This window comes from Agelaius tricolor, unplaced genomic scaffold (genome assembly GCF_023055355.1).
Source record: "Agelaius tricolor isolate 1412-34295 unplaced genomic scaffold, bAgeTri1.0.p SCAF_17, whole genome shotgun sequence".
NCBI lineage: Eukaryota > Metazoa > Chordata > Aves > Passeriformes > Icteridae > Agelaius > Agelaius tricolor.
In genome coordinates, this window is record NW_027269277.1 from 14,458,992 (window position 1) to 14,469,753 (window position 10,762).

The following is a 10,762-nucleotide window of genomic DNA, read 5'->3' on the forward strand; positions in this document are numbered from 1 at the left end:
TACCATTGTCTTCTTAAGAGACCAGGGAATCATACAATAGAGAGAAATGCTAGAAATGGGATTTATGGCAGTTCTACAAAAAAAAAATTGCTGCCTATAATAGACATTTCTAGCACTGAATAAACATCAGCTAAAAGATGATATTTAACAGTCTGTTACAGCTTTCTATAGAAAGATTTCCCCTCTGCTTGAGAAACAAAGGCTGTCAGAAAACTGCTAACTGCAATATGTCTGACCATATCAAGTGAGAAAACAAAAAAATCAAACTTTCTGTGAAAACATTTACAATAGAGCAGCACTGTAAAGCAATTTGGGTTGCTTAATTTGAGTAAACTACTTCAAGTCATTATCTGCAGTGATTTTTACCTGTAGGACACACTGTCCTAGTGGGCCATATCTGCCACTGGGAGAAGCAACAGACAAATGTGGAATGGCTAAATATAAGCAGAAAGAGCTTACAATCTGTAAGATTGTAAGAGACTAGGAACAAGAAATTACACCTGACCCCATTTTTAAAGGATATGCCTACAAAAGTTGTGCTCTGAAGCTCAGAGTGTGATGAGAAAGCAGCTTTCTGCAAGGCCCTGTTCATACTCAAAAACCCTTTAGCTAAGGAGCACAGAATAGGGAGGATCTTTTCCAGATGTGGGTGAACAGAGGGTTCTGCTCTTCTTGGCCTCTCACTTCAAGAATTCAGCAGAAGAGACCAGCAGATTGCCTTTAAACTTCAGTGAATTTCTCCTCTTGAAGACATAATGCTGCTTATGGATTTTTTGTTTTTCATAGCATGATGCTGTTCTTTTCTCTTTCAGCAGGAGCTACAAAAGTTTAATATTACTTCAAGCTGTCTGACTCTTTCTTCCTCAATTATGTTATTAAATTATTGCAGCTATCAGCAAAGAAACTGTGAAATAAAAATAGCTTGGTTGTCCTGCACACAATGTTTTCCAAAGACAGTTTGCAGCATTATCTCTACCATATTTTGCACCTCTGCCTAGGGAATCTTGCCATTGCAGGTGACAGTGACATATTAAACCTGAGAATTCACTAAGATCAGAATGAAAATGAAAAGGAAAGTGTGGCAGAGCTGCAATTGCAAGCAAACAGAAATAATTTGTCCAGTGTTTGACAAAGTCTTCCTGCTCTCTGACCATATTAACGTGATTTAGCAATGCAGCTCCACACTCAGGTGTAGATTCTGCAGAACAAGGCACCATCCTTTACATTCAGAGCGTTTGGAATAATGAACATCCTTCTCCAAAGCTCAACTGGAATAAATCCTAGGAAAAATTAAGTGATTCTGGATAAAAACACTTTGTGCTGTTTAGGCAGCAAAGGAGAATTTCAAGTCTGAATAATAAGTTATTTACCAGAATATTGAAATTTAGCAATTAAAAAAAGATGAGAAGAACAGAACAGATAGAAGGAGTAGAACCATCTTTCTGTGTGTGAGGCTGATCATAAATTCATCCTAACAAATTCCTTCATATTTCATTCCAAACTTTTTACATGTTTGGTCACACCTCTACAGGTGTTAATCTTTATTCCTTACAGTGTTGATATATTATCAAACAGAAGGCATAGAAACATATAAACCCATTTTTAAAATCTTTTCCAATTAGCATTTAAGCAAAAGGAATCTCCTTCCCCAAGACACCCCAAAGCACACAAAATAAAACAAGGAACCTCTCCCCAAATGAACACCCCCCACAAAAACCAACCAAACAACAACAAATCAAAAATAACTCCACAAATTTTGTATCCTAGAGAATAAAAAAGGCCTTCTCCTAAAACAACTATGTATTTTGTCTTGGAAAATTTGATAAATGCTCTTAAGGTAAAATTTTCTTTCAAGTTAGGTTAAAGGATTTAGGTAGGAAATATCCATATAGGAGCTATGTAGTTCTATAATTAATGCAACTAGACTCATGGCATTATTTCATATCTCAGATGATAATATGTCAAATAAGCTCCTATTATGCCAGCATCACTTCTTATTCTGCAGAATTCTGGGGTTTCATTAATCATGCTGAAGTGCAGCAATTATTTTTGAAATGTCTCCTGTGCAGTAAAATTGTTTTTTACTCTATCTTGCTATTTTTTACTCTTATGCCTAAACTATTTTCACACCTGGAGCTCTTGCCTTCATTTTCATGTCCTTTGCCAGTCTTTGTTCACAGTGGCAAAGCAGCCTCCTCATTTCCCCTGTTTCAGCTCTGACACGGAGCAATCATTCATGTCACAGCAGATTGAGTTTATTTACACACAATTGTACCACATCAAGCTTTCCATTATCCTACAGCAGTGATCTCAGCACAAGCACATGCAGCTGATAATGATGATATCCAGAGAGTTTCCCCCTCTATTTCAGAGCACAAACTTCCTTTTGGCAGCTTGCTGTGATCATTCAGGGCAATATCAAGGTTTCTGCCTCACAAAAAAGATTCCTTTTCTCATAAAAGCATGACAGGAAATTCTGTCTATGCCACCTATCACCCATGAGGTGCTTGCAGCTGACTTATAAGTGATACCTCTGGAATGTGAATATGACAAATATCAGACAACCCCTAGGAAATGACCTGCATTATAACCCAGGGATAGCAGAGTCCTACATCTGCAGCCAGACCACTGACTTCACTCAGGGTCCCTCTTCTCTTTTCTCTCTATTCATTCAATTCCCTAACAGTGTGATGAGAGCTGCCTCACTAAACGACTTTTGGGAGAATTGGAAGCTTGACTGGAGCAGCACTTGCACACCAGAAGAGATCAAGGCTCTGCTGGCTGTAGAGGGCTGTGCTGGCTGGGTAGAAAATGCAGCAAAGGTTTTGAACTGGAACAGGCAGGAGGAGAAGCCCAGCTCCTGAGTTTGCAGATCAAGGTCGTTGTGGCACAGCACATCATAGCATAGAAAGCATGTAAAAATTGAGTTCAACTCAATTGGTTTAGAGATCTCCTCAGGGGTGATCTGTCTCACTACATCTACCCCCTCTGGACTCTCTGGATTCAGGGTCACAGAGAATTTTTAAATTTTGTAAATTTAAGGGAGCTTGAATGATCATATCATGAATGATCACCAACCTCCACCAGCCTCACCTAAGCAATCTGGTTAAAGCAAACACACTGCAATCGTCCATGGAAGAGAGCATCACCTGACAATAGCATCAGGAGTATCTGAGTCTCAATGGCATTTTAAAATTACCTGGTCCTTTGAAGCCTTAAAATGCCAATAGCAGAGTGAAAAATACACAAAAAGTGAAAAAAAAACCAGCGTGTCACTGTAAGCTCATTGAAACTCTGTGTACCTCCTGAACACTGAACCAGCAATTATCTTTTGATTATTATTATTATTTTAGATATATACATATCTTATTACCATTTCTGACCACTTAATGAATTTTCTTATTAATGTATTCCAGAATTTTTCAAAGACAAGGAACTGGCCTTCCCTTACACAAGAACCAAACCCAGTCACAGTTTCTGCCTGGGACAGAACTCTGGCGTATGTTTTACATTGAGATGCAACAAATGAGATGGTAATCAGAATATCATCTCACTAAATCCATCCAGAATTACTGCCTGGTGATTTGCTGTATCATTCTTCTGTCCAGTGTCTTGTGCTTTCCAAATAACACATAATTTGACAATTGCAGGAATTACATCCAAGTTCTTTTTGCCTTTCTAAAAGTTAGCAGGCATAAAGACTGCAATTAAAAAAAACAATTTATGCAGATATATTCACTATTCCAAAAACACATGAAAAAATACAAATCTGACAAACCAGAAGTCAATAATGAATAAAAATAAGGATTGACCCTTGATGTAGAGAGTGTGAGGATGTAATGCTTGCTTGATGCTCCTCAGGTAAAAATGTGTCTGAGGAAACAGGAATGTGAGTTGAGGGGTAAAAGAAAAAGCTACTAAATTGTATTAGTGCCATTAATTATATTAGCTGAAAAGAGTGGTTATGTTGGAGAATGGAGAGATATTTGCTCAGTGAGATGAAAAGGAAGTTAATGGGGATATGGGATAAGGGCATTTCAGTTTTGCTCTGCACTGGTGGCAGCCCAGCAGCTCTGCTGCAGCAGCAGCACCTGGCAGCCAGCATTGCATCCCTGCAAAGTGCTTCTAATCTGGAACAATACACACCAAATTCACTCAAACCCCCATGCATACATCCTTGGCCTTTTGTAAAATACCAAATACATTTCTGAGGTTTCATTCTTAATTTTCTAACAATGTAACAATAACTAAAAGGCAAAAAATTACTTAATGATATTAAACAAATCTTTAAAAGTATGTCAAAAACAGAAATAATCCTCATTTTATTCTTTTTCCAGTGCATCACAATTCCCTCCTCCTCTTACAATTCCATTGCCATTTTAAAAAATAATACATTTCCAAAGAAATCAAAATGCACCATTGCAGACTGACTGAAGTTAGTTATAGAAGACTTTTTGCAGTATTGTATTTATGTCATTATTCCCAAAATCATTGACCCAGGAATTCTCTGCTCTCTTTTTTTTTTTTTTTGCCTTATCTACATTCTAGAGTGCAGATTAAGCCAAGCTCTCAGTCTTCTGTGACCAAAGTGCAATAAAAGCAACAACTGAATTTGAAATATTTATTAGAAGTGTAGAGAATGAGAAGAGAAAAGCAACCAAGGGAAAAGAAGCAGCAAAAGAGCATTGGACAAGGTTACTTAAACTGCCAATTAATGTTCAAAAATAACCTCAGCAATAAGCACAAACATGACAGGCCTGACAAAGAGTAAGGCTGCAGCCTTAATGAATACTTGATATCAAGTGCAGCAGCCAGCAAGCAGCTTTGCCCCCCTGGATTTCCTCTATGGAACAATGCATTTTTCCTCAGTTTTCCTGAGCAGGCACTAAACTTCCCAGGCAAAGGCTCAGAGTTCAGAGGAGGGATCAGCTTTGGGTGGGCACTGGGCTCCAGGATGGTGTTGGAGGGTGGAATGGGGCAGACAAGGCTGTGAATCCCCCTTGGGGACACAGTGACAGGAGATTCTCTGCAGCTCCACGTTCACAGCTCTGCCCTTGCTCTGCTGCAACCCTTGGCCCCTTCTACACCTTCATCTCTTTAGACAAGAAGTTTTGTAGGTGTTTTACAAATATGAAACAATGAAAATTTCCCAGCCCAACAGGGCCAATGGGTCTCGAGGCAGAAAATGCAGAAAAATGGAAAAAAGGCAGAAAATAGAAAAAATGCAGCAGCATCAACCCTTTGTGAGACTGTTTCCTTGCCACTGCTGTGGGAAGTGTTCTGAAATAAATGGCTGGTGCATCCTGTGCTTTTCACACACCCCACTCCTCCCCAGTGGAAAAGGAAGGAGCCACTGCTCCTTCAGTGACAAACTCTTACACAGTCAGGAGGGCAAAAGCTCTCTTGATCTTGATTTTCAATTCAAATACAGAACACCCAGTGCAAACTACTAAATAACTATTTAGTGCAATACAACACCAGTCAGCTTTAGATCTGGCTTTTCTCTTAATTGTCTGCCTGATTAATTACATGCCTTTTCCCCCACCAGCATCATGTGTTCAACACTGGGTTGAATTGTGACTTTATCCAACGAGCCATAAATTCTGTCTTTTATAATATATCAGTTTCTGCCTCTGGGCTTCTGTCACCTGACACAAACTTGTCCTATTATTATTTCTGTGAAATCCTTCACAGTTTATAGTGCACTTCCAACAACATTTCACTAACTGTCTCCTATTTGAAATTGATGTCTCCCCTAACAGTATCATTCATAATTTAAAGTTTTTTTTCTAAAGAACTTCAATTACCACTCTGTTGAAATATTTTCTATACAAAAAGAGAAAATACTTAATAAGCAAAAAGAGCTAATTAGAAGATAGTTGTGCTTTATTTTAGAAAAGTAACAAGTGATTTTGGGATCTCTGCATTAACTTTTAAAAAGAGACTTAAAGGAATGTTTCCCAAGTTCTTTTTCACCTGAAGATATAGCAAGAATTTCAAAAAGCTCAGAGACTTGTCTCTCTTTGAAATCAAAACAGGAAAATTCTTGCCCTGGGGCTCCTAAGTCACTTTTGAAATGTGACAGTGTTGAAAAGAATACAAATTTCTTCTTAAAGAGCTTGAAGCTGTTGATGGATATAGAGTTGGAATTAAAGACAAAGGGGTTAATGACACTTTATTATTATTTATTAATTTGTTGCTTGGCAAAAAGAAAATTTCCTGGTTAAAGATCTTTCTAAAAGCACTCAAGTAAATGGATGGAGGGGACAGGAACAGCTGAAGAGCACACTTCATTTGAAACACAATTTCATGCATTTGAGCCTCTCCCCTACTCAGAAAATCACTTTGATAATGCTTAAATTCCACAGTGGGGTTTGGGCAATAATTCTAATTCTTGCTCTTCACATATATAAGTCTTCCAAGGTGCTTATACAGGAAAGATGTGCTAGAAAATCCATGGATCCTCAAAAGCTGCTCCCCTTTGCTTTCTGCCCAGATGAAAATAATTTTCTAATTTTCAGGAAGAGCTGGGAGATTTCCAGAGTCACATGTCCTTGAAACTTTGTTCAAAGGGAAATTAAAACTGTTAAATATCCATTATGTGGCATATAATTGATAGGTATTAGGTATATTAAAATAAATATATTAGGTATATTAAAAATATTAATTTTTGTGTTTGTTGCTTATGAATAAGAAAACACATTTTTTTTCCCCAGGCTCACATCTATCACAAGTTGCATATAAATTAAATCAAAAGTCATTTCTACATTTCTGTGACACCCCTGGATCGTTCTAAGGCCTGTCTGTCCCAACAACACAATAATGCAATGCAGTGAGGTGTGCAAAAAGAGAGCTCCTCCAGGCTGTCACACCCTATTCCTTTTTGGATACCTTGTGAATAAAAATGAGGGTTAAATATAGGCATTTCCATTTTAAAAAAGTAAAATAAAAAATAAATATTGTTTAAAAAATATTAAAATGTAGCATAGCCACAAAATCTAAACTTGAAATTCTATTCTGTATAAATCTATCTTATTATAATTTTTTACTCTCCATTATCCCTTACAAAAATGCACAGCAGCCCTGTCTCCTGACATCTTATCCAACAATTCTCCTCATAATCAGTGTGGCAGAATGAGTCCAATACTTACAGTCACTCATGTTCCATATTCAGGAACAAACTTTTAATTAGTTGAGAAAAGTGAACATGTCTCTCCAATCAAAATTTTCATAAACTGAACTTTATTCTTTGTCTTCCATTGGTTTTTTTGTTTTTTTTTTTTAAGAAATCACTCTAATTTTATAAAAGACAACAGTAAGGGCAAGGTAACAGAATATATAATTTGATCTAATAGCACAAATTCTCATATTGCAGTAAAAGCTGGTTTTAAAAAATAAAATAACATTAAAAACAAAAAGAAAGGAAAGGGTCAATCTTGATGGATGGACTTATGAAAAGAGTTCTATTTTCTCTGCCTATGTGTTCCTAAACTCTATTTTTATAGCAGCCCCCCATTATATTTTTCAGAGAAAAACTTCCTGAATGTGAAGGACAGGCTTGTGGTGTGTACAAACACCAAATACCTGCCATTGGTCTCACTGTATTAATATTTATTTCTACTCCATCTGATTTGCAGAAGATAAAGGTCAAAGCAGAGCTGATAAGGAGATTATGCCAACAAGAATTTAATCTAATTTCGTTTTCTAAGTATGTAATATTAAACAAAAGTATCAACCTTGCATGTGACACAATAACACAAAATGGCTCCTCCAAGTTTCAAGGATGAAAAAATAAGTAATAAAACCAGAGGAGATCATCAAAAAAAAAAAAGATTTTTAGGCAATTCTGTTTCTATCCTCATTCTAAACTTTATTCTTGTATTCTTTACATCCCGATTAACAAATCCCCTCACATTTTCTGGCTCCTGAATACTCCTCTTAACACTCATGACATCCATGATATTTCACATGGATTTGATACACAACTTATATTTTGCATATAAAAGGCAAGGTAAACCTGTAATTTTGGCCACTGCTACACTGGAAATGAATAGCACAGCAATTGTGGGGAAAAGTGAATTCTCTAATGGACTAGAGAGTGATAACTGGTTATTGAAAAAACTTCTGCTCATTCTTCATAAAGTGGATGAATGGGAAGGGCTCTACTTGCAGGAAGAATAACTTCAACAAACTGCAAGCAGATAATGGCACAATATGAGGCAAGGCTACAATTTTCAGAAGCACATTGAACCAAAAGCAAGCTGAAAATATCCTATATTGAGACCTGCCATGCTGTAGGTTGGATCTGCATTCCCACTATTCAGAACATAAATGAATTGATCTTCAGAAGTACACAGACATTAAAAGCAATGCCAGAATATTTTTCCATGGACAGCCACTTTCCCCATCTAGAAAAGGGAAGAAACCACTGCATGTGAAATTTAAAATGCCCTTAGTGATGTGTCACTTAAGACAACTGCACCACTTATCATCTTGCAAGTACAGCTTACCTTTAAGTAGAATATGAAATAAAACATTTAAATATCAGCATTTACATGAAAAACGTTTTAGCCTACCATACTATTATTTCAACAAGAGTTCAGATACTCACTCTGCCCCTCTCTGTTAGCAAACACATCCCTAAACTTTTGGGATTCTCAATATTTTGGAGGTCTCTATCTCACTCCTTAAGCATTCAAAACTGACTGAGACTTGTGAATTTGTAAAACAGGCTGCAGTCATAGCCTGGCACGGCCTGCAGGATCTCATCAGTTGTTCAGTTCTAGAGCTGGGATCTCCAACACAAAGAAGGATTGCTGACCAATGAGGAGAAATACTGACAGAACCATTTCTGCCACGGGGACAGTTCATCAGAGCTGCAATATTTCTGTTTCAGTAGCACATATTGATTGCCAGGCAAAAATGTGTGAAAAACAGTACAAAAGATAAAACATATCCTAGACTGGGTGAAAGCCAAGCTCAGGTTCCTTACTTAGGATGATTTAGAGTGGATGAAATACCCTGCTGTATCTCAGCCAGAATTTCACATTCCAGATCTTTCTGAGCAAAGACAAATCTGCATCTCTCACACGCACAGGCACTCAGGACCCACAGCTTTCTCCAGCCAGTCACCACCTGCAGACCAGACATCCAGCTTTTTTCTAGTTTTATCTAATGAAAACAAAACTACAAAGTTCCAGACTGTGGTACAAAGCAGAACAACCCAGCTTTCTCAGGAAGACCCCATCCTGACTTAATCAGCTAGAAATACAAAAGCTGAATAGATGTACCAGGTGAGCAGAGCTGTTTCCTGGCACAGAGAGCTCAGGCTAAGCAAAAGCCTTTGCTGACTCAATTTACAGCACACAAAGCGTGTGGAGCAAGTGGCAAAATAGTCAGGTACGATTCCAGAAAAATATACAGTATTTTAATGTAGAAATGTGTTAAAGATACTGAAGTGTGATGCCTCATCTCTCTATTTTAATCTAAATGGATGCTAATCACTAAAGAGTTCTTCAAAATTCTTGGGAGAATTTTCCTTCTAAGATGCTACTGCTAAACTTGCTAATGTTATCATTGTTCTCCATGCAGCTTTGGCAATGTGCTGCTGTTGGGTTTTTTACCAGTGAAAGACAAAATGCAAAGGGAGGAATAGATGTTTCCCCCGTTTCTCTTCACAGGGGTCTTTCTGGGCCACAATAAACAGATATTTTTTTAAAAATTACACTGGACAGGTACTCCAGAGTAAATTCAGAGCAAGAACCTTTCACCTATGAACACAGAAGTAATGAAATATTAGTTTTAGATCTGTTCCCAGACTCATGAGGTTTAAATTCACACATGAATTCTGCATTCCAGACTACGTACCCATCAAAGCCGGAGACATTCTCTCCAAATTGCATTGCCTTTGGAAACCATTGTGCTCAAAATCAACAGTGATTACCTGTAGTTTTAAAAGGTGCCTGGAACTCTGCTGAGTCAGTGTTGGCCACACACAAATTGTCCTTGAGGATTTTGGTTGTTCCATGAAGTGTCCCTGGGACTCAGGAACGCTGCAAACTCTCCTTGCCACCATCAGCAGAAATGATGCATTGCAGACTGCATGAGAAGTGCTGAAAAACTTGGGTTGGACAGGGGGATTCTTGCACAAGCCTGGGAAATTGAGCAATTTTAAAAATCCATAATAACAAACATTTTGTCTAAATTGACCAATAGGGAATGCATCTGAATTGGAGACCCACACAGAGATAAAACATCCCTTCTGCATATAGCAAACAAGTGAAAAAAATCCCACAAGACAGCACTTTACAAGATTCTTTCCAGTATTTGCTCTTCAAAAGCAAAAACTGTCCCAAAATTTTAAAATCACTGTAAATGCTGCTTGGATTTTTTTTTTTTCAAAAATACACACAATAAGGATGCAGCTAAACTTAAAAGTCAAATAGTCGAAATTTTGCTTAACTTCAAGAAGAATCCATCTTTACAATTGACAGAATCAGAAATTGAAAATAAATTGGGTTTTGATGAGAAAAAACACATGCTAAGAATTAAACTTACATTTCAGTTACTCCTAGAAAGGTTTTGGGGATGGAGGATTTATCCTCTCTTCACTTGCACCCCTGCTTAAAATATATTGTCACCTGCTATTAGATCAGAGACAGATTTCAGTAACTGTGATTTCCCCAGTAATGCAATTTCCTTGTTCCCGTGTGTAACTGTATGATTTGAAAATAATTCAAGTGCCTTGTAAAGCTCATCTTGA

The 10,762-nt window shown here is 37.5% G+C and overlaps 1 long non-coding RNA gene across 1 annotated transcript in view; it reads right to left on the minus strand.

Moving 5' to 3' along the window:
* LOC139597105 (uncharacterized) overlaps positions 1 to 10,168 on the minus strand; it is a 151,723-nt gene extending 141,555 nt beyond the window's left edge. The window contains exon 1 of the long non-coding RNA XR_011681512.1: positions 9,944 to 10,168. This is a non-coding gene — a long non-coding RNA (uncharacterized lncRNA). The remainder of the gene's footprint in view (positions 1 to 9,943) is intronic.
* Between the last annotated feature and the right edge of the window lie 594 nt (positions 10,169 to 10,762).